The sequence below is a fragment of the Dermacentor silvarum genome, chromosome 4, assembly GCF_013339745.2.
Source record: "Dermacentor silvarum isolate Dsil-2018 chromosome 4, BIME_Dsil_1.4, whole genome shotgun sequence".
NCBI lineage: Eukaryota > Metazoa > Arthropoda > Arachnida > Ixodida > Ixodidae > Dermacentor > Dermacentor silvarum.
This window is the reverse complement of record NC_051157.2, coordinates 97,583,066-97,608,832: the sequence shown is the minus strand read 5'-3', so window position 1 is coordinate 97,608,832 and position 25,767 is coordinate 97,583,066. Positions and strand designations below refer to the sequence as shown.

The following is a 25,767-nucleotide window of genomic DNA, read 5'->3' as shown; positions in this document are numbered from 1 at the left end:
AGGTTCGTTATAAACATTTAAGCACGGGTCCATCTTTGGAGTTCTGTTGGGACACCTTGATTTCCTTAAGAAGATTTCTTGTGTTCGGCTGAGACGCCTTCGTTTGCTTTGGAGCAACGCTCCGCTCCAACGCGGCAACCACTACGCAGGTTGTTTAGGATATGCGAATCACCGCGTATGAATAAAGTCCTTATATAAGAAAAGTACCGCAATCCTTTGATAAACGCCGCTTCTCTCTCTCCTGTATATCCGATTGGACGATGATAGCGCGCGCTTTTCACTTCTTTATATTTTCTTTTTTTCCGTCTCAGAGCCATGTTGAAAGTCCTCTGCGCAGCCGCAGTCGCCGGCGGCGGCGGCGGCGGCGCGCGCCCGGCCTGAAAGCTTCAACGTGGACTTTCTAGGTGCGCCACCGTCGACTTGGCTTTTGCAAGCAAAAAGTAAAGAAAAAAGCAAGCGTTTAGGAGAGGAGGCGGCGGAGGAAAGAGTAGATGGCGGTACTTTTCTTATATAGGGATTTTACGTCTGAAGCCTCACGACGCCACCTACAGGAAGAATGATGTGGCGTAGTAGCCGTGAGCGCGAGCCAGCTAGCGTCTTGATGTTTTGTTTCCCACGCGACGTCATCATTTTACACAAGGCGCGCATCTGCTCCCGTTTCTCTAACCACGCGACGATATCCCATGCCCGCGCAATTCATTTCTCTATGCCCGCACGCTGGCGTTGGCCGCTGACGTCACGCTCCCCCCAGGTTTCGCCCCGCTCCGCTAGCACGGCCACTCAGATAAACGGATCCGGCGGCTTTGAGCCTCCCATGCTTAATGTATGACAATACAACTGCGAAATTACAATGGAAAACTTGTAGCATACGAACGGTACTGTGCTCGTACTGGATATTGTCAACGTGTAACTGTGATCACAATTGGTGCTACAGTTTAAAAAAAAAGTCGCCTATGCGTAGTCCTTAGTTTAGCTGTTAGTTGTTCTTATTTATATATGAACACTTGAGCGAGAGATCTCTTTCATTAAGCAGGTTGATCGCGGAACCGATGACAGCCAATGAGGCAACCGTTGACACCCCAATGGGGAACTAAGTTGATCAGGCGCGAAGGCGCTCGCGCCGACATCGGCATGCTTGGCAAAAGGGACGTCCCCTCGTTCATTCGACGCCACCGACGGTACGAGTAAGGCACGGCCGGCGCCAGGAGGCCAAGGTGCGCATGAGAAAAAATAACTACGGCAACCTCGCGACACCACACCCCTACGAAATACAACTAAGCTTGTGAGCGAGCTAGCTTTACTTCTACATGGCTGTTACCACTGGTACTCGCGAAAAATAATTTTGAAGAATGTTGGTGGCCATATTTTTTGCGACAGGGCCATACCCCTGTCAGCGAGGGGGCGATGCAGAAATCTGAGGGGGGGGGGGGGTCAGGACATCCGGACATCCCCCCTGGATCCACGCCTGCCTGCGGTGCCTTCATCTTCAACATTTCCGACATGCCATCAGAGCAGCGCAAGGACCCATGAATCTCATGTTTCTAGACTCACTGTCTAGCCGCCAGCTCCGATCTCTCGGACGCTCCGTCACCAAGCCACGCACAACATCATTCGAGATAACCTGCTGTCCTGCGGCCGCGAGTGGTTGCTTGTTATTCCCCGGCACCACGGTTCCGACATCCGCGCCACTTTACACAATGACCCACAGTGCGGCCACGCTGGCGTATTAAAGATATAATCTCGCCTCCTGCTTCGGTACTACTGCCGCGGTATGTATAGCGTTTCGTTCGCCAGTATGTCCGGACATGCCCCATGTGCCAATGACGCAAGATGCCACCTCAATACGCCGCCGGCCCCTTGCAACCTTTACCATGTACTGCTCCAGTGTTCGACCACGTCGGCATTCACCTTTACGGTCCGCTTCCCAGCACTCCAAGCGGCAACCGCTGGGTTGTTGTTGCTATCGAACACCTCTCGCGCTACGCTGAAACTTCAGCCCCGTCATCTGCCACAGCAAAAGACGTTGGCAGTTTTGCGACATGTTGACAATGTATGTTTCATCTGGCCACTCGAAATGGGATTGAATTCTGGCTTTCTCCACATACGCTTACAATACTGTCACGTAAGGTAGCACTGGGTTCTCACCTTTATTTCTCCTTCACGGGCACGAACCTTCATGCACTATGGACACAATTCTACCCTACCGGCCGGATGCTTCGGAGTCGACGACTTTTTCTCGAGCAGCTGCATACGCCGAAGAATGTTGCCAGCTCGCTCGTTCGTTCAAATCCCAGGACCAATGGTGCCAAAAGCATCGGCACGATGCATCCACTAGGGCTATACATGCTTTGCTACCGGCACGCTGGTCTGGTTGTGGGTCCCGTCTACTCCTTTGGGCCTTTCCACCAAGCTACTCTCCAAGTACCATGATTCCTATCAGGTACTGCAACAAACATCCGCGGTTAGCTACTTCATCGATCCGATGGAAGCGTCTTCAGACCAGCGTTGTTCCAGCAGGGAAAGAGTACACGTCTCCCGGCTCAAGCAGTGCCACGACCATTCTCGTGTTATCCTGCCCCTTGGTTGTCAGGATGGCTCCTCTTTCGGTGGGGAGTGATTGTACTGAAGGCGGTGGCCACGGTGCTGCTGAAACTAGAAGAAGACGGCAGGAAGCGCTTGCTCGCCAGCTTCGCCATAGCTCCGACCGACTTGCTTAGGCCTACCGTTGCAAAGCTACATCAAGTGCTGCTAGACAAACACCCGCATTGTAACAGTTTTTTCCCAGGACTATTGAATACTGGAATGATCTCCGTGGTACGACCCGCTGTTTGTACTTGAAGGAATTCCTAAAGGCTATTGAATGCCCCTTCTCACCGTCTTTCATATATATGCTTTGTATATTAGTGTTCTTCACCTGTCTATATGACTTGTATCACTGTATGTGTGTTTTCCCCCTACTCCTGCAATAGCACAATTATGGGCTGCAGTATCTAAAGATAAATAAATAAATAAAGTAAATAAATTTGATGATCAGTGGAAGCAAAGCAAGGAAGAAGTAAAAAAAAATGTACAAATTATGCTTTCTGCAATATTTGTACACAAATCAGCTTGACATTATGTTGATGCGCACAATGCCCGAAAGGTACAATGAAATGATGTACAATGAAATATATCCCTACTCAGAAGGGTAGAAATATATTCCTACGCATCAATTCTTCAAGAGATAGATTGTCTTAAATTGAGGCAGAGGACCATGCTCCGGCCCTATCCCCATCTTGTTGGATAGTAGTAGAATGAGCAGATTTCTCAAATTCATTATATGTTGCTTTATTTTAAACTTCAATTTTACGCTCTAGCGATCATCACACGTAATTTGCAGAAGTGTTTGGTAGATATTTCGACAAGCAAAGAAATTTGCTGCTTGACAAAAAATAATAAAGAGACTTTGTTTGTTAAACTGTTAACAACACAGAACACGGCACACTTGAAATATCTTAACAATAACACTTGTGATAGGCCAATCTGACCCCATTCACATGTTATTTCTTTTGCTCTGTTCGCGTCATGCATGGAATGGTATTTGGATAGCGCAGAAAAAACACGGACACGAGAAGAAATGAAGACGAGCGCTAACTATCAACAACGAAATTTATTTGCGGAACCGGTCGTCCCGCAAGCTGTACGCGATAACGCACGTATACGCCGCTGACAAGCGACGTCTCCCTTAACATGAATGCTTGCAGGACGAGTCACCGGCGTGCTGTCAGGATGGCCGAGCGGTCTAAGGCGCCAGACTCAAGGTTCGACCTTTCCTCTAATAGAGGACTCGAGGCTTCTGGTCCACGAATGTGGGCGTGGGTTCGAATCCCACTTCTGACAAGAATTGTTTTGTTTCTTCTTTCTTTTTGCTTGCATAAACGACTCCTACGATTATTACTTTCTGACACGGTTCTGAAATGCACAAAAGCACGTATCCCCACAGACGTACTGCGTATTACCTGAAAAGTTTCAGCCTTCGCTTCTAACATGAACCTTTGAGATGTTACGATTTCATCGAAGAGGTAAAGTGGCGTCGGTTTGTATTGGCGTTTTGTGTTAGCACTTCTTTTCTCATTCTGTAACAGAGAGGTACAAATTGTAAACATTTCCTGCAACAAAAGTCTCGTCAACACGTCGACAAGCTTTCACTGGGAGCTTCCTTCTTTTTTTATGACTGTGCGAATAAATTGCCGTATATATGCACTATCTGCAAGATTATGGAAGGCAGCATCTGTTGTCAGCAAGATAAGAGGGCGATAAAAAAAAAGGAAGAACAAGGTAAGGGGGTGGGGATTGGAACAAGCTTGGAAGCTATATGTACAGAAACCTTTTTCTTAGCCTTCTTTTTTAACTATCCTATCCCAGCAGCACATTTTAGGGCATTTTGCCACTCACAGGTTGTTTAGAAAATCACATTGTGTACATAGAAGCATGCCATGTTGCAAAAACTGTTTTCACAAGGACGTGCCTCGAGAACTCGCCGCCACGTAATTAACCATAACATGCGTCCTAAAGCGATAAGATAAATCTAATCATCAAATCAATTGTATTTTTTCTTCATTACAAAGAGTGGCCACATAAAAGATGGTAAAAAAGCCGGCAGATCCCACGCACTGCGGGAATCAATGTTATGCGAAGCATTGTGCGGCGAGCCTACCAAGTTAACGAAACGACCATGAGAGCACCAAGACGTAGGCGGCTCTTTAATGACCTACATGACACATGTGCACGTCATGACATTCATGTCATGAGTCCTCAGGAGTCCATTTAGCTACGCCTAAGACACCTTAAGGCCAAAGCCTTAGTCATGCTCATGACTATGACTTCGACCATCAACCTAGCTTTAGCTTTTCCTTCACTTAGTGCCCACGTCCGAACACATTCCCATGGTTTTTTAGTGCTAATCTTTTTTCGATGTGTCCGTGCCATTTTTGCTTAGTCATGCTCATGACTATGACTTTTACCATCATCCTTGAGTGTTGTAACCACGTCAGAACTCATTTCAGTGGCTTTTGAGTGTTAATCTTTTTTCGCTCAGTCATTGTCATTTTTGCTGAGTCATGCTCATGACTATGACTTCTACCATCATTCTTTAGTGTTTCCTTCACATAGTACCCACGTCCGAACACGTTTCAGTTGTTTTTGAGTGTTAATCGTTTTTTCGCTCAGTCAATGTTATGACCTACATGACACGCATGTCATGATATTTATACCAAGACCTATCATTTATGCTCATCAAACAATCTTGTCATACTATGCCAATTTTGGTACGTACCAAGCTAACAAAACTACCATGAGAGCATGAAGACGTATGAGGCTGTTTCATGACCTACATGACACGCATGTCTTGCTATTCATTGCATAATCTATCTTGTATGTTCGTCATTCACTCTTGTCATACAATGCCAATTTTGGTACATACCAAGTTAACGACACGACCATGAGAGCACAAAAACGTAGGCCGCTATATATATATATATATATATATATATACTGCCAAAGTGGCAAATGTTCGCCAAGAAATGCTTCGCATTTAATAAACAACTTGACAAGGTAGCCACACCCGCAAATGACAGCATGGAACAGCAGTTGTACAAAATACAAAAAAACAACAACAACAACAAGACAGCAAAGAGCTTGCACACATGTAAGCATAGACAATTGTGGAATCGCGTGCATGTAACACGGAAACTTGACCACAATACATACTCCTTTGGGGCCACTAGGTCCCCAGGACTCGCACACCTTCTTTCTGTCGAAATTACAAGCTCTTTTCTTTCTTTCATGCTAATCCCCTTCGCTACCATACCCCGCTTCACAACATATTCTTTTTAATATTCTTTGGCCGCACAATACTCCAGGTGCTCGCAAGGTAATGAGGCGGTTATGGTGCCCATCGGAACACACCCTTATCTTCTCCACTTCTACTATATGATTTTCTCTCCCCCTTTTTATCTGAAAGGCTGATCTTAGACGCGAATGCGTAAAATTTTCCGGTAATATGCAGTACGTCTGTGAGGATACGTGCCCTTCTGCATTTCAGACATGTGTCAGAAAGTAATAATCCCAGGATCCTGAAATCCTCCCTAAAAAAAAAAAAGATTTTATGAACGGTGGATTGTAATGTTCAAAGCCGGATTCGAACTTATGCCATTGCTCTTTCGGCAAGACGACGTGAAATTCCTTCGTTTTAACGAAAGTTCCACGTGGCCATCCGCAAGGAAAAAAAAACTCTGTCAGAAGTGGGATTCGAACCCACGCCCACATTCGTGGACCAGAAGCCTCGAGTCCTCTATCAGAGGAAAGGTCGAACCTTGAGTCTGGCGCCTTAGACCGCTCGGCCATCCTGACAGCACGCCTCTGCCTCGTCCTGCAAGCATTGATGCGAAGAGAGACGTCGCTTGTGGGCGGTATCAACGCACGTTATCGCGTACAGCTGCCTCCTGCTGTGCAGACAAAAGAACTAACGTGTGAAGGAAAGGTCTATCGCACATGTTAAGAGATTTCATGTACAGTGTGCCGTGTACTTTTAGCAAATAATATGTTATCGAATCAAGATTCTTCTTTTTTTGTGAAGCCTGCCACTTCTACAGAATTAGGTGTAAGCGATCGCTTAAGTGTATCATTTAATTAAAATAAAACAAAAAGTAATAAATTTGCACAATCTGGTCATTTTACAGAGAAAATGTGTCACTACTATACAGCAGGATGGGGAGAGGGCCCAAATACGATCGTGACGTCTTGCCTCAATTCAGGACACTGCCTCGAATAATTATCAATTGATGGATATGAGCATATTTCATTGTACATCATTTTATTGTACCTTTAGTACAATGCACACAGTACCAATATGTCGAGCTGATTTGTGTAGAACTATATGTAGAAAGCTTCTTACATTTTTCCTGTTCTTCCTGGCTTTGCTTCCATTGTCGGTCAAATGTGGTAGTTTGATCGATTGTCATTGTATGTATGTATGTATGTATGTATGTATGTATGTATGTATGTATGTATGTATGTATGTATGTATGTATGTATGTAGTATGTATGTATGTATGTATGTATGTGTGTGTGTGTATGTATGTATGTATGTGTGTATGCATGTATGTATGTATGTATGTATGTATGTATGTATGTATGTATGTATGTATGTATGTGTGTGTGTGTGTGTGTGTGTGTGTGTGTGTGTGGTGTGTGTGTATGTATGTATGTATGTATGTATGTATGTATGTATGTGTGTGTGTGGTGTATGTATGTATGTATGTATGTGTGTGTGTGTGTGTGTGTGTATGTATGTATGTATGTATGTATGTATGTGTGTGTGTGTGTATGTATGTATGTATGTATGTATGTATGAATGTATGTATGTATGTATGTATGTATGCATGCATGCATGCATGTAGTATGTATGTATGTATGTATGTATGTATGTATGTATGTATGTATGTATGTATGTATGTATGTATGTATGTATGTATGTATGTATGTATGTATGTATGTATGTATGTGTGTATGTATGTATGTATGTATGTATGTATGTCTGTGTATGTGTGTGTGTGTGTATTGCCTGCATGTGGTTGGTCAAATGGAATAACGAGTTAGGCGCTCCGTGGCATTAAGTCGTGCAAATATCAATACTGTAGTCGTCTGCTCTACACGTCGATAAAGTAGTGGCCCTTATCGAATCTATTCAGGGCCACTATTTAATCATATCATATATTAATTAGATGCATATAAATTTACAGACCTCCGAAGTTTCATTTCTTGCATGCACTTCCTGTTCTCCTTGTCGATATTCTTGATCACGCAGCACGGATATTTACTTGGCTTATGGAGGCGCGTGCGAGTATTGTACGTTTTACACTATACCGAAATGTCAGAACGAGAAAACAAAAACAAAAGCCAATGTGCCGGAATGCACGCGCCATAAAGGGGACGATGTTTCTCTAGGTCTACAAAGATATCAAGGAACATTCCAATGACAATATATGTGAAAGGGAAAAACGGAAGGTCATTCTGCTGGATCTGTGATAACTAAGCACACGGACGTCACTGTGGAAGAAGTCGTTTGCATGTACGCACGAGATCAATCACTAAATATAATCTGAGCGAACTCAGTATCATTCTTTGACTCAGAAGTAGAATACAAACGCTAACTGGTAATAAACCGTCATCATAAAAAAATGTAAGAGAACGAAAGAAAGAAAAACTGTGCGAAAACAGGAATAGAAAAAAAAAAAAACACGGACGCAACGCTGACTACCAACTGCCGCATCTATTGCGCTGAAGGTAATATACAGATTGTTCATTTTTAAGCTTTACGAAATCTTAGAAATCGCCTGTGGCAGGTAGCATAATTATTAATGTTGAGCTGGGTTATTCGAAGAGGCGGACATTAGTAGCACGAGAAATCGAAATGCATATTCAACTAATTAAGAAGAAACTCACTAATGAACTGCTTAGTTAATTACTTTATGACACATATTGCATTTACGAATTGTAGCCGGTGAGCTTGCAAGACGCATCCACTTGAAATCAATTTGCAGGATGACACCAGTTTCGAGATATTATTTCTCAAAGTGTGGGACGAAATACATCGGCGTTCCAGTAACCTTTGTGCTTCAATGCACAAAATAGCATTTTGGTAAAAAAGTAAGTGGAACCACAGTGCATGTTACGGCGAGTTTGATGGCGCATATCTCCAAACTGGTGTCATTCTGGAAATTCATTCTAAGTGGATACGCCTGACAAGCTCACCGGCTACAATTCGTAAATTGCAATATGTGTCGTAAAGTATTTAACTAAGAAGCTAATTAGTGATTTTTTGTTTATTAATTGAATATGTGTATCGAATAACCCAGCTCAATTATAAGAATTATGCTACCTGCCACGGGCAATTTATAAAAATTCCGCAAAACATAAAAATGAACACCCTGTATACAAGAAGAAAGAATTAAAACATACAGGACACGAGGCAGTAGAAAGAGAAAAATAATATAGAAAATGTGTATAGAACCAGTATCCCAAGTAAGGGAAATTACAATAATCCAACCGTGCTAGAACAAGGTCCAGTGTCTGTGTTAGCGAAGCGGTGATGATGATATGCTTAGAAACATTTTCTGCTCCCAATCTATAATGTCACTGTTGGATCTAGAAATGCCATTCCAGACGACCGACGCATATTCGAGTTGAGAAAGACAGATCGTTGTGTACAACTTGCGGAACGTTGTAGGAGACTTGAATCCCCATGATAGTCGGCAAACAGAGCCCGGAGAGCGCCTACTCCTCACTACAACGCGTTTAGTGTGAGAAGAAGAGTGCAAAGTTGTATCAAAGAGTAGACTGGAGATAATTGATCTCACGGACCATACATAATGGTAAAGAATGTCGCTCGTTGGGAATTACGACTACAAGAATACGACATCTGTCGAAAGCATTCAGACGCAGACCCTTTATATATCCCGGTCACCCCTGCCTTCTGATCCTGTCCGCTCGTCTATTGCCGCCTGCGGTGCCTTCATCTTCAACATTTCCGACATGCCATGAGAGCAGTGCAAGGACCCATGGATCTCATGTTTCTAGACTCACTGTCTAGCCGCCAGCTCCGATCTCTCGGACGCTCCGTCACCAAGCCACGCACAACATCATTCGGGATAACCTGCTGTAACTGCCGCAATCCGCCTTTTGCATTGCGCTGTGGCTCTACCTTAGCGGGCTCCGCGAGAAACAATATGTATACGGCGTCGGGGCTCCGCGGCACCACCGTTCCGACATCTGCGCCACTTTACACAATGACCCACAGTGCGGCCACGCTGGTGTATTAAAGATATAATCTCGCCTCCAGCTTCGGTACTACTGCCGCGGTATGTATACCGTTTCGTTCGCCAGTATGTCCGGACATGCCCCATGTGCCAATGACGCAAGACGCCACCTCAATATGCCGCCGGCCCCTTGCAACCTTTACCGTGTACTGCTCGAGTGTTCGACCACGTCGGCATTCACCTATACGGTCCGCTTCCCAGCACTCGAAGCGGCAACCGCTGGGTTGTTGTTGCTATCAAACACCTCTCGCGCTACGCTGAAACTTCAGCCCCGTCATCTGCCACAGCAAAAAACGTTGGCAGTTTTGCGACATGTTGACAATGTATGTTTCATCTGGCCACTCGAAATGGGATTGAATTCTGGCTTTCTTCACATACGCTTACAATACTGTCACGCAAAGTAGCACTGGGTTCTCACCTTTATGTCTCCTTCACGGACACGAACCTTCATGCACTATGGACACAATTCTACCCTACCGGCCGGATGCTTCGGAGTCGACGACTTTTTCTCGAGCAGCTGCATACGCCGAAGAATGTTTCCAGCTCGCTCGTTCGTTCAAATCCCAGGACCAGTGGTGCCAAAAGCATCGGCACGATGCATCCACTAGGGCTATACATGCTTTGCTCCCGGAACGCTGGTCTGGTTGTGGGTCCCGTCTACTCCTTTGGGCCTTTCCACCAAGATACTCTCCAAGTACCATGATTTCTATCGGGTACTGCAACAAACATCCGCGGTTAACTACTTCATCGATCCGATGGAAGCGTCTTCAGACCAGCGTTGTCCCAGCCGGGAAAGAGTACACGTCTCCCGGCTCAAGCAGTGCCACGACCATTCTCGTGTTCTCCTGCCCCTTGGTTGTCAGGATGGCTCCTCTTTCGGTGGGGAGTGATTGTACTGAAGGCGGTGGCCACGGTGCTGCTGAAACTAGAAGAAGACGGCAGGAAGCGCTTGCTCGCCAGCTTCGCCATAGCTCCGACCGACTTGCTTAGGCCTACCGTTGCAAAGCTACATCAAGTGCTGCTAGACAAACACCCGCATTGTAACAGTTTTTTTCCCAGGACTGTTGAATACTGGAATGATCTCCGTGGTACGACCCGCTGTTTATACTTGAAGGAATTCCTAAAGGCTATTGAATGCCCCTTCTGACCGTCTTTCATATATATGCTTTGTATTTTAGTGTTCTTCACCTGTCTATATGACTTGTATCACTGTATGTGTGTTTTCCCCCTACTCCTGCAATAGCCCAATTATGGGCTGCAGTATATAAAGATAAATAAATAAATAAATAAATAAATTTGATGATCAGCGGAAGCAAAACAAGGAATAAGTAAAAAAAATGTGCAAATTAAGCTTTCTGCAATATATGTACACAAATCAGCATGACATTATGTTGATGCGCACAATGCCCGAAAGGTACAATGAAATGATGTACAATGAAATATATCCCTACTCAGAAGGGTAGAAATATATTCCTACGCATCAATTCTTCAAGAGATAGAGTGTCTTAAATTGAGGCAGAGGACCATGCTCCGGCCCTATCCCCATCTTGTTGGATAGTAGTAGAATGAGCAGGTTTCTCAAATTCATTATATGTTGCTTTATTTTAAACTTCAATTTTACGCTCTAGCGATCATCACACGTAATTTGCAGAAGTGTTTGGTAGATATTTCGACAAGCAAAGAAATTTGCTGCTTGACAAAAAATAATAAAGAGACTTTGTTTGGTAAACTGTTAACAACACAGAACACGGCACACTTGAAAAATCTTAACAATAACACTTGTGATAGGCCAATCTGACCCCATTCACATGTTATTTCTTTTGCTCTGTTCGCGTCATGCATGGAATGGTATTTGGATAGCGCAGAAAAAACACGGACACGAGAAGAAACGAAGACGAGCGCTAACTATCAACAACGAAATTTATTTGCGGAACCGGTCGTCCCGCAAGCTGTACGCGATAACGCACGTATACGCCGCTGACAAGCGACGTCTCCCTTAACATGAATGCTTGCAGGACGAGTCATCGGCGTGCTGTCAGGATGGCCGAGCGGTCTAAGGCGCCAGACTCAAGGTTCGACCTTTCCTCTAATAGAGGACTCGAGGCTTCTGGTCCACGAATGTGGGCGTGGGTTCGAATCCCACTTCTGACAAGAATTGTTTTGTTTCTTTCTTTTTTTTTGCTTGCATAAACGACTCCTACGATTATTACTTTCTGACATGGTTCTGAAATGCACAAAAGCACGTATCCCCACAGACGTACTGCGTATTACCTGAAAAGTTTCAGCCTTCGCGTCTAACATGAGCCTTTGAGATGTTACGATTTCATCGAAGAGGTAAAGTGGCGTCGGTTTGTATTGGCGTTTTTAGTTAGCACTTCTTTTCTCATTCTGTAACAGAGAGGTACAAATTGTAAACATTTCCTGCAACAAAAGTCTCGTCAACACGTCGACAAGCTTTCACTGGGAGCTGCCTTCTTTTTTTATGACTGTGCGAATAAATTGCCGTATATATGCACTATCTGCAAGATTACGGAAGGCAGCATCTGTTGTCAGCAAGATAAGAGGGCGATAAAAAAAAAAGGAAGAACAAGGGAAGAGGGTGGGGATGGAACAAGCTGGGAAGATATATGTACAGAAACCTTTTTCTTAGCCTTATTTTTTAACTGTCGTATCCCAGCAGCACATTTTAGGGCATTTTGTCACTCACAGGTTGTTTAGAAAATCACATTGTGTACATAGAAGCATGCCATGTTGCAAAAACTGTTTTCACATGGACGTGCCTCGAGGACTAGCCGGCACGTAATTAACCACAACATGCGTCCTAAAGCAATAAGATAAATCAAATCATCAAATCAATTTTTTTCTTCATTACAAAGCAAAGAGTGGCCACATAAAAGATGCTAAGAAAAGCCGGCAGATCCCATGCATTGTGGGTATCGATGTTATGCGAAGCATTGTGCGGCGAGCCTACCAAGTTAACGAAATGACCATGAGAGCACCAAGACGTAGGTCTTGGTGCTCTTTAAGACCTACATGACACATGTGCACGTCATGACATTCATATCCTGAGTCCTCAGGAGTCATTTTAGCTACGCCTAAGACACCTTAAGGCGAAAGCCTTAGTCATGCTCATGACTATGACTTCGACCATCAACCTTTAGCTTTTCCTTCATTTAGTGCACACGTCCGAACACATTCCCATGGTTTTTTAGTGCTAATCTTTTTTTCGCTGTGTCCGTGCCATTTTTGCTTAGTCATGCTCATGACTATGACTTTTACCATCATCCTTGAGTGTTGTAACCACGTCAGAACTCATTTCAGTGGCTTTTGAGTGTTAATCTTCTTTCGCTCAGTCATTGTCATGTTTGCTGAGTCATGCCCATGACTATGACTTCGACCATCATTCTTTAGTGTTTCTTTCACTTAGTACCCACGTCCGAACCCGTTTCAGTGGTTTTTGAGTGTTAATCTTTTTTTCGCTGAGTCAATGTCATGACCTACATGACACGCATGTCATGATATGTATGCCAAGACCTATCATTTATGTTCGTCATTCACTCTTGTCATACTATGTCAATTTTGACACATACCAAGTTAACGAAACGACCATGAGAGCACAAAGACGTAGGCCGCTATATATATATATATATATATATATATATATATATATATATATATATATGCTTCGCATTTAATAAACAACTTGACGGGGTAGCCACACCCACAAATGACAGCATGAAACAGCAGTTGTACAAAATACAAAAAACAAAAAACAAGACAACAAAGAGCTTGCACACATGTAAGCATAGACAATTGTGGAATCACGTGCATGTAACACAGAAACTTGACCACAAAGTAGACTTCTTTAGGGCCACTAGGTCCCCAGTACTCCCACACCTTCTTTCTGTCGAAATTACAAGCTCTTTTCTTTCTTTCATGCTAATCACCTTCGCTACCATACCCCGCTTCACAACATATTCTATTTAATATTCTTTGGCCGCACAATACTCCAGGTTCTCGCAAGGCAATGAGGCGGTTATGGTGCCCATCCGAACAAACCCTTATCTTCTTCACTTCTACTATATGATTTTCTCTCCCCCTTTTTATCTGAAAGGCTGATCTTAGACGCGAATGCCTAAAATTTTCCGGTAATACGCAGTACGTCTGTGAGGATACGTGCCCTTCTGCATTTCAGACATGTGTCAGAAAGTAATAATCCTAGGATCCTGAAATCCTACGTAAAAAAAAGACTTTATGAACGGTGGATTGTAATGTTCAAAGCCGGATTCGAACTTATGCCATTGCTCTTTCGGCAAGACGAGGTGAAATTCCTTCGTTTTAACGAAAGTTCCACGTGGCCATCCGCGAAAAAAAAAACTTTTCTGTCAGAAGTGGGATTCGAACCCACGCCCACATTCGTGGACCAGAAGCCTCGAGTCCTCTATCAGAGGAAAGGTCGAACCTTGAGTCTGGCGCCTTAGACCGCTCGGCCATCCTGACAGCACGCCGATGCCTCGTCCAGCACGCATTCATGCGAAGAGAGACGTCGCTTGTGGGCGGTATCAACGTACGTTATCGCGTACAGCTGCCTCCTGCTGTGTAGACAAAAGAACTAACGTGTGAAGGAGAGGTCTATCGCACATGTTAAGAGATTTCATGTACAGTGTGCCGTGTTCTTTTAGCAGATAATATGCTATCGAATCAAGTTTTTTTTTGTGCAGCCTACTACTTCTACAGAATTAGGTGTAAGCGATCGCTGAAGTGTATCATTTAATTAAAATAAAACAAAAATAATAAATTTGCACAATCTGGTCATTTTACAGAGAAAATGTGTTCATTTTTAAGCTTTACGAAATCTTAAATCGCCTGTGGCAGGTAGCATAATTCTTATTGTTGAGCTGGGTTATTCGAAGAGGCGGACATTAGTAGCACGAGAAATCGAAATGCATAATCAACTAATTAAGAAGAAACTGACTAATGAACTTCTTAGTTAATTACATTACGACACATATTGCATTTACGAATTGTAGCCGGTGAGCTTGCAAGACGAATCCACTTGAAATCAATTTGCAGGATGACACCAGTTTCGAGCAACATTACTAGATCCTTAGTAACGTTGGTTTCGAGACATTATTTCTGAAAGTGTGGGACGAAATACATCGGTGTTCCAGTAAGCTTTGTGCTTCAATGCACAAAATAGCATTTTGGTAAAAAAAGTAAGTGGAACCACAGTGCATTTTACGGCGAGTTTGATGGCGCATATCTCCAAACTGGTGTCGTTCTGGAAATTCATTCTAAGTGGATACGCCTGACAAGCTCACCGGCTACAATTCGTAAATTGCAATATGTGTCGTAAAGTATTTAACTAAGAAGCTAATTAGTGATTTTTTGTTTATTAATTGAATATGTGTATCGAATAACCCAGCTCAATTATAAGAATTATGATACCTGCCACAGGCGATTTATAAAAATTCCGCAAAACATAAAAATGAACACCCTGTATACAAGAAGAAAGAAATATAACATACAGGACACGAGGCCGTAGAAAGAGAAAAATAATATATAAAATGTGTGTAGAGCCAGTATCCCAAGTACACTATTTGAAGGTACGAAGTTTCGTTGTCATACAGAGCAAGTGAAGGCGTACTCACGCTGACAGTTAGTTGGCAAAGACAGCGCTATGTCAGTGTCTCCTTCCTTGTCTCTTTTCGTGCTGTGTCTTTTTCAAGAGGAGGTTGTCCCGGAGGCTGTTCAGAAGCTATATATCAACGGGCAGCTCTCCTACAGCAAAGCACGACGTGAGTTAGCAGTAAAGCTGCCATCCTTGATTTTCATTTACGCGATTTAGCTGTTTCTGCTAATCTTGAGCTACCTAACTTTGCGTATACAGGGTGTCCCAGCTATCACGCAGCACGAATAAAAAAAAAAAAGAGCAACGGCGTTACGCGAAGAAAACCTAGTGCGTATTGTTTCCAGCACAGTGGAGCAGCCGCCAGTAATTTTTTTCGTTACTGACATTTAATTAGGTAATTGTAATTAATTATCTAACTCGAGAAGTACTTTCCTAATTATCAAAGTGTCAATGAGAACATTGTAGAGCACATGAAGAACTCCCGTTACAGCTTTCTGTTGCTCAATACGTGCTGCATAAATGTATTTTTCCGAGTGTAAAGACGCCCGCGAATACACGCAGAATTGCCGCGCGACTGGCCGCTCGAGGCACTTTGGGAAGCCGACGGGAAGAGGCAAAGGCAGCTTCGCTATGTAAAATTAACTTTCAACAGCGTCGTGAGACAACGAAATCATATGCGGTCGTTCAAATGTGCGCTGCATTTTTTAGCGTGGCTGTCGCCAGACCACTAGCTCGCTGTCTCAGTCAAAACTGCGGTGCAAACTGAAAACTATGCCATCATGCTCTCACCAACTGGTGGCGATGCGATTTCGACAGTACCATGGAGGAAGAAAAAAAAATTGACAGTCACTTAAGTATCGTTACGTGATTTGAATGCTAAAGCATTATGACTTCGCTAATCGGTTACGTCCATGATACGTGACGTGATACATCGTCACGTGTCCTTCACAACTCTACCTTAATTCCCCTTGCACTAATTTGTACCACCGTAATCCACTCTAATTCAGCTTGCTCGAATTCGTACCAACCTTAATCCACTTTAATCCACCTTGCTCGAATTCGTACCAAGCTTAATTTACCTTCATTCACTTTAATCCACCTTGTTCTAATTTGTACCAACCTTAATCCACCTTAATCCACTTGAATCCACCTTAATCTACTTTAATCCACCATAACTACTTTAATTCAGCTTCATTACCTTTACTTCGCCCTAATTCACTTTACTCCACATTAAGTCACGCGGCTGTAACTCGCTCTAATTTTACTTCAGTATTACTACTGACATCATACAAGACGCTGATGATGTCACTGATGATGATGATGATTTTTGATACCACTCGTTGCCTACAACGCCGGCGTTTCTGCTTAATGGGACATATGATGCATTCTCATTAATAAACTAGCAGGGAGCATTTTATCCGACGCAGCCAGCTTTCGCAAGACAAATCGATTGCGAAGGCCCACGTTAAGGAGGTCGAGTCCGTTCATGCAATCTTCATGTTCAACGCATATGTGACGTAGTCTTGCGGCTTGACCTTTAAGTATACTTTGTTTGCAATGACTGGGGTAACGACTTCCGTATTCAAGGTGTTGTCGTTTGTCCAAAGTTTTTTATACAAAGTTATCTTCATATACATAGTACGCCATTGTAAACATATATTGTTGTTTCCAGAAAGCTTATGCGCTCAGTTAAATATGCGGATGTGAATTTTAATGTTGAGTGAAAAAGGTTCAGCGATGTTACAAATTTATCTAGACTGTTTTGGCTATTTACCGATATTGTAAATATCTCGTCTGTGTTACGTACCATCATCGTACCATGTATCGTACGTATGGGTGTATTACCTACAGGTTCTGTGTCACCAGCGTCGGTATTTCAAAACTTTTCTGCCACATCAATGTGAGCTCGCTCAGACCGCTTTACAAACCCCGTAATATCTTCACCTACCCCACCTCGTTCACTCGTCGGCTATTCTCACGCTGACCGACCGACCCACTTTCGTAAATCAAAGGCACCTGCTCTTTACACCTACTGCTTTTGTGTTATATTTTCTCATAGATAATTTTTTTAAATCTCACATCTTGCACATTGGTAGTTCTTGTCGATTTTTTTCCACTGAGATAAAATTCTTATCCGTCTCTGGATGTAAACAATGCTTATATGCAGTCGTATTTAAATACCAACTGTTACAAACACAACCCCGATCCTGCGTAATTGCCTAAACACATTTCCTTAAAGAAAACACGTGGCCGGCACAGCTGGCTCTGGCTACATCCGCAACATGCACCAAGCCTACAAATGTGCCGTAATACCCCTGTCAAGCGGGCAAGTTATAAGGGCGCTTACGGAGAGTGTCACTCGGTTTAAGTGCACTTTGCCCAATCTAAACGTCGCAAGTGGAGTGTCACTCGCTGCAGAGTGTACTCTGGTCGAAGTGTGTTCACGGAACGCACTTTGCTGGCCGAGTGCGTAGCCTCGTCGCCAGCGGTTTCAATGGTATAAAATGTAATGCATAAAAGAAGCGCACAAAAGTTCATTTTAGTGGTTGAACAGCTCTTGCGCACAAATAATAGCCTAAAACGTGTTCATATTTTGTTCGAGCAGGTTTAAATGCCGCCTCGTCGCACGCCGCTATGTCGTTATGGATTGGCTAGGCATTTTGCTTGGCCAGCATTGACTTGCCACACTCTTAAATAAAAATATTTTCGTTTTTTGTTGAAAAAACATAGATTAAGTTTGTTTTAATTAATAATACATCGTAAGACAATCACTTTTTAGAAGTACTTTTCACAAAACGCGCTCGTAGTCTATCGCCATTTTTTTACTGCGAGTGCGCTGTTTTCCCGTTTAGAACCGCGTAGCCTAACGTGTCACTCAAGGTCCCGAAGTGCACTCCCCGTAAGTGCACTTAACTTGCCCGCTTGACAGGGGTATAACTGTGCTCTCTTTATCTCCCCTCTCTCTTTCCATCCTTATACCCCTTTCCCCCAGTGCAGGGTAGCAAACCGGATGTGCGTCTGGTTAACCTCCCTGCCTTTCCTCTCCTCTATTTCTCTCTCCCTCAGGGAATGAAGTTATTTGTCTGTCTGTCTGTCTGTCTGTCTGTCTGTCTGTCTGTCTGTCTGTCTGTCTGTCTGTCTGTCTGTCTGTCTGTCTGTCTGTCTGTCTGTCTGTCTGTCTGTCTGTCTGTCTGTCTGTCTGTCTGTCTGTCTGTCTGTCTGTCTGTCTGTCTGTCTGTCTGTCTGTCTGTCTGTCTGTCTGTCTGTCTGTCTGTCTGTCTGTCTGTCTGTCTGTCTGTCTGTCTGTCTGTCTGTCTGTCTGTCTCTCTCTCTGTCTGTCTGTCTGTCTGTCTGTCTGTCTGTCTGTCTGTCTGTCTGTCTGTCTGTCTGTCTGTCTGTCTGTCTGTCTGTCTGTCTGTCTGTCTGTCTGTCTGTCTGTCTCTCTCTCTCTCTCCACAACACGCAACACTAAAAAGGTGGGAGGTGAGGGGGAGAGTAGAAAAGGACTTCTGCCACATGACCTGCTTCTACAGGGTGTTCATTTTTAAGCTTTACGGAATTTTTAAAAATCGCCTGTGGCAGGTAGCACAATTCTTATCACTGAGCTGGGTTATTCGATGAGGCGGACATTAGCAGCACGAGAAATAGAAACACATATTCAACGAATTAACAAAAAATCACTAATTAACTTCCTAATTAATTACTTTACGACAAACATTATAATTTACGAATTGTCGCTGGGGAGCTTGTCAGGCGTATCCACTTGGAATAAATTTCCAGAATGATACCAGTTTGGAGATATGCGCCATCAAACTCGCCGTAAAAATGCACTGTTGTTCCAGTTAGTTTTTTACCAAAATGCTGTTCTATTATTTTATGCACAAAAGTAACTGGAACGCCCATGTATTGCGTTTCACACTTTAGGAAATAATATCTCGGAACTGGTGTCATCGTGGAAATTCATTCCAAGTGGATGCGTCTTCCAAGCTCACCGGCTACAACTCGTAAATTGCAGTATGTGTCGTAAAGTAATTAACTAAGAAGTTCATTAGCCAATTTTTGTTAATTAGTTGAATATGTGTTTCGATTTCTCGTGCTACTAATATCCGCCTCTTCGAATAACCCAGCTCAACGATAAGAATTATGCTACCTGCCACAGGCAATTTTTAAAAATTCCTAAGCTTAATTTTGCTTAAGCTTAATTTTGAACACCCGGTATATAGACAATGTGCTCATCTAAACAACCTCTATGCGACAAAGTGTCCTAAAAGGTGCAGCACTGCAAAGAGAGTTAAGAAAAAATAAAGGCGAAGGAAAATGATTCTGCGCACAGACTTCCCAGGTTGTCCCATGCCCACCCCATTCACTTGTTTTTTTTTTTCTTTTTTATCGCCCTCTTACCTTTCTGATAACAGATGCTGCGTTCCGTTTACTTGCCGATAGTACATACAGGGTGTTTCAGCGAACACCTTCAAAATTTATTTAAGGTTGCCTGTGGCAGATAGCCCATTTATATTTAATGAGCTGGTCTACTCGAAGAGGCGGACATTACCTGCACAAAAATGTGAAATGCATAATCGACTAATCAACAAAAAATCACTGATTAAATTTTTAACTAATGACCTGATGGCCGATATTGCAATTTACAAATTGTAGTCATGGAGTTCGCAAGGCGGATCCACTTGGAATTAATTGTCAAGATGACACCAGTTTCGAGATATTAATTCCCGAACTTTGCGGAGAAATGCACTCACGTTCCAGTAAGTTTCTTAACAAAACGTCGCTTTATGCATTGAAGCACAAAATTAACTGGAACGCCAATGCATTTCTCCGCAAAGTTCGGGAATTAATATCTCGAAACTGGTGTCCTCCCCAGAATTCGTTCCAAGTGGATCCGCCTTGCTAACTACACGGCTACAATTTGTAAGTTGCAATATGGGCCATCAGGTAATTAGTTAAAAACTTAATTAGTACATTTCTGGTAATTATTCGATTGGGCCTTTCAATTTCTTGTGCAAGTAATGTCCGCGCCTCTTCGAGTAGACCAGCTCGTGAACTAGAATTGTGCTATCTGCCCCAGGCAACCTTTAAGAATTTTTGAAAGTGTTCGCTGAAACACCCTGTATATAAGACGATTTATATGCACTCTAAAAAAAAATTGAGTGCAAGCTTGTTGACGTGTAGACGGGCCTCTTGTGCCAGGAAATGTTTACATTTTGTACTTCTCAGTAACAGAACGAAGATAGAAGTGTTAACATAAAACGCGAACAGAAACGGGCGTCAATTTACTTCTACGAAATCGTAACACCTGAAAGGCTCATGCTAGATGCTAAGACCGAACATTTTCAGGTAATACGCAGTACGCTTGTGACGATAGATGTCCTCGTACATCGGAGAACCCTGTGAGAAAGCAAATGTTTCCAGAAGTTCTCTATAAAAAAAAGGACAAAAAAAAGGAACTCAAAAATTTTGATTGTAATCGTCAAAACGGGATTCGAACTCCTGACATTGTTGTTTTGAAACGAAGAGGTTAAATTCCTTCATGTTAAACGAGAATTGCATGTGCCCATCAACGAGGGAAAAAAGAAACTTTTTTGTCAGAAGTGGGATTCGAACCCACGCCCACATTCGTGGACCAGAAGCCTCGAGTCCTCTATCAGAGGAAAGGTCGAACCTTGAGTCTGGCGCCTTAGACCGCTCGGCCATCCTGACAACACGACGACGACTCGCCCAGCATGCATTCGTGCGAAGGGAGGCGTTGCTTGCCAGCGGTATCAACATGTGTTATCGTGTACGGCTGCCTCGTGCGGTATAGACGAAAGAACTAACGTTTGAAGAGGGTCCTCCGGGTCTATCGCACGTGTTAAGAAATTTCAAGTGTGACATGTTTTTTTTTTTTTGTTAAGAATACGTCATGAAACCAAGATTCTTTGTTAATGCGAAATCGTTATACGCCTCATGAAGCGGAAAATCCGGCTAGCGTCCGTCGTTACCATAACATCCAATGGTACCAAAACCCACGTGAGTAAGTCATGACGTCACTGTGACGTCACGTCACGGTGAACAGCCTCGTTGAACGGACGCCGTGACATCCCACACCGTGGCCACGGCGTCCGGATGCCATGGTCCACACCCAACATCGAAAATTGAGTTCACCCCCTTCAAAACCGACCTAGCCCACGCCCAAAATTGACTTGGCCCACCTCCACAATTTGGGAGGCCCACACCAAAAAATTTACTTTCCCCAATTCGAAAATTGACTTGATTCACGTTCAAAACCGGTCTGGCCTACTTCCAAAATTGATTTGACCCACCCCCAAAATTTGGGTGGGCCACCCACAAAATTGACTTTACTCAATTCGAAAGTTGAGTTGACCCACGTTCAAAACCAACCTGGCCCACTCCCACAATTGACTTGGCCCACACCCAGGATTTCGGTGGCCCGCCCTCAAAATTGACTTTACCCAATTCGAGCACATGGCCAAGTGGTCATGTCATGCGACATAGTCACGTGACCAAGAACCCTAAGTTGCAAGGTCACATGACCAAGATTACATCATGTAACAATGTCATGGGACATGGAGGTCGAAATAGTATGGACGTCGATATAATCAACGCGCCAAGAATGCTTTCGCATTCAATGCACGTTAGGAGCCTCTGTAACGTTTTTCAAGCACATATTGTTTTCCTGTGCAAATAAACGCCAAACGGATGACGTGTAATGATCGATTGAGCGTAAACTTTAAGTTTAATATCAAGCAATAAATAATGAGTTGGCGCATTCTGGTTATTTTACAGAGACAGGGTGTCACTACTGTCCATCAAGATAGGCAATGGGCTGAAGTATGTTCCTCACTACTTGCCCCAAATTAGGATACTCTTTTGAATAATTATCGTCAATTCATAGGTATAATATATTCAATTGCACATAATTTCATTGTACCTTTCGCGCACTGTACACACCAACATGATGTCATGCTGGTTTGTGTATACTGTCTATCAGCAGAAATCTTTTTACTTATTTTTACTTCTTCGTTGCTTGCTTCCGTTGTTGGTCAAATTTGTTCATTTGATCGATTATCAATGTATGTATGTATGTATGTATGTATGTATGTATGTATGTATGTATGTATGTATGTATGTATGTATGTATGTATGTATGTATGTATGTATGTATGTATGTATGTATGTATGTATGTATGTGTGTGTGTGTGTGTGTGTGTGTGTGTGTGTGTGTGTGTGTGTGTGTGTGTGTGTGTGTGTGTGTGTATGTATGTATGTATGTATGTATGTATGTATGTATGTATGTATGTATGTATGTATGTATGTATGTATGTATGTATGTATGTATGTATGTATGTATGTATGTATGTATGTATGTATGTATGCGCATATTCGAAGTAATCTTGCGGCTTGACCTTTAAGGATACCCCAATATACATATACGAGTGCATGCACATGTGCGAGAACATTGCTGATGGGTGATTTCAACCTTGCTGACATAGACTGGAATACCATGCATCACTCATCATCGAACTCAGATTCTCTACTTGATCTCATGCTAGCATATAACCTTCGACAAATCGTGACTAAACCGACACGCACGCAAGGCACAGCAAAGACATTCTGGACCTTATTCTTGCCAGCCAACACTTCCCGATAAGTGGTATCGAGGAGGAGGAATAAACGGAAAGACGGGGAGGTTAGCCAGTTCTCAGACCGGCTGCAGGCTACCCTGAAATGGTATCAAATCAGATATTATTCAAGGTGTCTCAGACCACGATGTACCAATATGCAATTTTCCACTTAGCAGCACAAGAACAAGCCATTGCGAAGTTTCTGTAATAATCAACTTTCACAGGGCAGATGACAGCCATGTGCTAACGCACTTAGACCACCAGATTCACAGCTTTACATCGCTGGCACGTGACGCATCCTATGATATAAATACTCTTTGGATTACGTTCAAATCGATTGTGTTTTTTTTTGGTATTGATGAGTATGTTACGAAAAAAATGAAGTAAGAACAAACGTCGAAAACGTGGATCACGCGAGAGGTTATTCAATCGTAGCGCCGAGTTAATCGGCTTCGTAAAACAGCAAAGAATAATCCAAGCCAGTCCAGAACTTCGAAACTCCTGTACGCTACAGCAGATCTCAGAAATAAAACCAAGGCAGCAAAATAATGTTATTTTAACGTAACTCTTCCAAATTTGTTTACAAATAATCCCCATAGGTACTGGAAGCACTGCAGTAGAAACGTAATAGAACCACAGCCATCCGCAGAAGAAAACCAAATGAAGGCTAATTCATTTAACGATTTTTTTTCAGTCAGTATTTACAGTGGAAAATGAGAATATACCATCGGTTAATTCGGGAATTACTATGAGCATCGATAACCTAAACATTACAGATGCAGGTATCTTGAACCTACTGTCGAAGACTTATTCTAAGAAATCTAGTGGCCCCGATGGGATTCGAACCGACTTTCTTATAAGGTACGCAGAATGGTGCATCATATAATTGGGCTTAATTTTCAGAAAATCATTCCAATTAGCTAAATTACCGTTAGACTGGAAAATAGCTAAAATTATACCAATACACAGGTCCGGAGATAAAGATTTGGTACTAAATTATAGGTCCATATCTCTTACTAGTACATAGTGGAAACTCCTAGAACAAATTTTTAAATACGTTACAGTTTTCCTTGAACGAGTAAACTTTTTTTCTCCTAACCAGCACGGTTTCCGAAATGGCTTATCAACTATTACACAATTGACTCAAGTTGTACACAACCTTGCACTTAGCCTGAATAACCATAGACGGAAAGATATGGCTCTACTAGACCCATCGAAAGCATTTGATAGTGTATGCCATAACAAGCTAATTGCGAAAGTAGAAGGCGTTTTAGGTAACGGGCCCATCACCTGTTGTATTAGAGATTTTTCTTAAACCGCGAACAATTTGTACTCTTCCAACATGCGACATCAAAAACTATTTCTGTATCATCAGGAGCACCACAAGGAGCAGTCCTTGGATCGTTGTTATTCCTAATCTTTATTAATGACATTGCAACGAACGTCGATTCTAACATTAGGCTTTTCTCTGACGACTGCGTTATTTACCAAGAAATTAACAATCATGCAGACCATCTTTCTCTGAGCCAATCTCTTAACACAATATCTAAATGGTGTAAGCAGTGGCCAGATGTCAATTAACGTAAAAAATCCGCCGTAATCACCGTGGCCTGAAAAAAAAAGAACACTCACACTTTGCTTACGCAATCAACGGCACAGCTCTAACTAAAGTAAATGAGCATAAATATCTAGGTGTCACGCTTACTTCTGACCTTAAATGGAACTTGTACATTTACAACATTACTGCAGCGTCACTAGGTCAATTATTTTTTCTTAAAAGATGCCTAAAGCTAGCGCCTACTCCCCTTAAGTTGATCGCATACGAGACATTCACAAGACCGATCTTGGAATATGCAAATGTGGTTGGGTTCCCTCACACAGCGACTAACATAGAAAAACTGGAAGGAGTACAAAAGGAAGCCATAAGATTTATACATAAGTACAGGCGCACTGACTCGCCCACTCATCTTCTAGCTGCATCTAGTCTAAAAACGCTATCAGATAGATCGAAAGAGGCACGCTTAAAGTTTTTGTTGCAGCTTCTTCATAACAACTTTAAAATGTACACGTCGAAATACATCTCGTTTTCCAAATCTCGAACTACACGTAAAAACCATCCCAAATAAACTAACTGAATATTCCTACAACAATGAAATTCTTAATCATCCTTTTTTTCCACTAGCAATACGAGAATGGAATCAGCTGCACCCACCTATCACAAATACTATATCGTTTTCTGAATTCACTAGTGCAATTGAAGGTACTAAAGGACTAGAGTTGTCCTAACCACATGTTTTCCACCCTCTTCCCTCCCCTTGGATTATAGTTGATTGCTTCCTCGGGGAACTGTTGTTATTGTTTATTATATATTTATTTATTTGATTCTTTTGCAGAGTTCTTTCCCCCATTTTCTTCCTTTTAAAATAATTTATGCAATGGGAGATCGCTGTGTTTAATTTCTGAAGGCACTTGAATCTCTGCCAAATACACTAGTGTGCTGTGCACAAATGTTTGAAAAATGCATTGTCTATATTCGTGCAACGACTCATTTTTTCATCTCTAACTCCTTTCCTCTTTTTTCTACATGAATTATACTTGTATTATTTGCATGGTTGCCTATTTGTAGCCATTTCCTACTTTT

At 42.7% G+C, this 25,767-nt stretch overlaps 5 non-coding genes across 5 annotated transcripts; 2 read left to right on the top strand and 3 right to left on the bottom strand.

Moving 5' to 3' along the window:
• Positions 1-3,762: 3,762 nt before the first annotated feature.
• Trnal-caa (transfer RNA leucine (anticodon CAA)) lies at positions 3,763-3,879 on the top strand. The gene is made up of 2 exons: positions 3,763-3,800; positions 3,834-3,879. It is a non-coding gene; the product is annotated as a tRNA-Leu (tRNA).
• A 2,394-nt stretch (positions 3,880-6,273) lies between these two features.
• Trnal-caa (transfer RNA leucine (anticodon CAA)) lies at positions 6,274-6,390 on the bottom strand. Its single transcript has 2 exons — positions 6,353-6,390; positions 6,274-6,319 (listed from the first exon to the last, which is right to left on the bottom strand). It is a non-coding gene; the product is annotated as a tRNA-Leu (tRNA).
• Positions 6,391-11,891: 5,501 nt separating this feature from the next.
• Trnal-caa (transfer RNA leucine (anticodon CAA)) lies at positions 11,892-12,008 on the top strand. Its single transcript has 2 exons — positions 11,892-11,929; positions 11,963-12,008. It is a non-coding gene; the product is annotated as a tRNA-Leu (tRNA).
• Positions 12,009-14,240: 2,232 nt separating this feature from the next.
• Trnal-caa (transfer RNA leucine (anticodon CAA)) lies at positions 14,241-14,357 on the bottom strand. The gene is made up of 2 exons: positions 14,320-14,357; positions 14,241-14,286 (listed from the first exon to the last, which is right to left on the bottom strand). It is a non-coding gene; the product is annotated as a tRNA-Leu (tRNA).
• A 6,727-nt stretch (positions 14,358-21,084) lies between these two features.
• On the bottom strand, positions 21,085-21,201 carry Trnal-caa (transfer RNA leucine (anticodon CAA)). Its single transcript has 2 exons — positions 21,164-21,201; positions 21,085-21,130 (listed from the first exon to the last, which is right to left on the bottom strand). It is a non-coding gene; the product is annotated as a tRNA-Leu (tRNA).
• Positions 21,202-25,767: the final 4,566 nt, after the last annotated feature.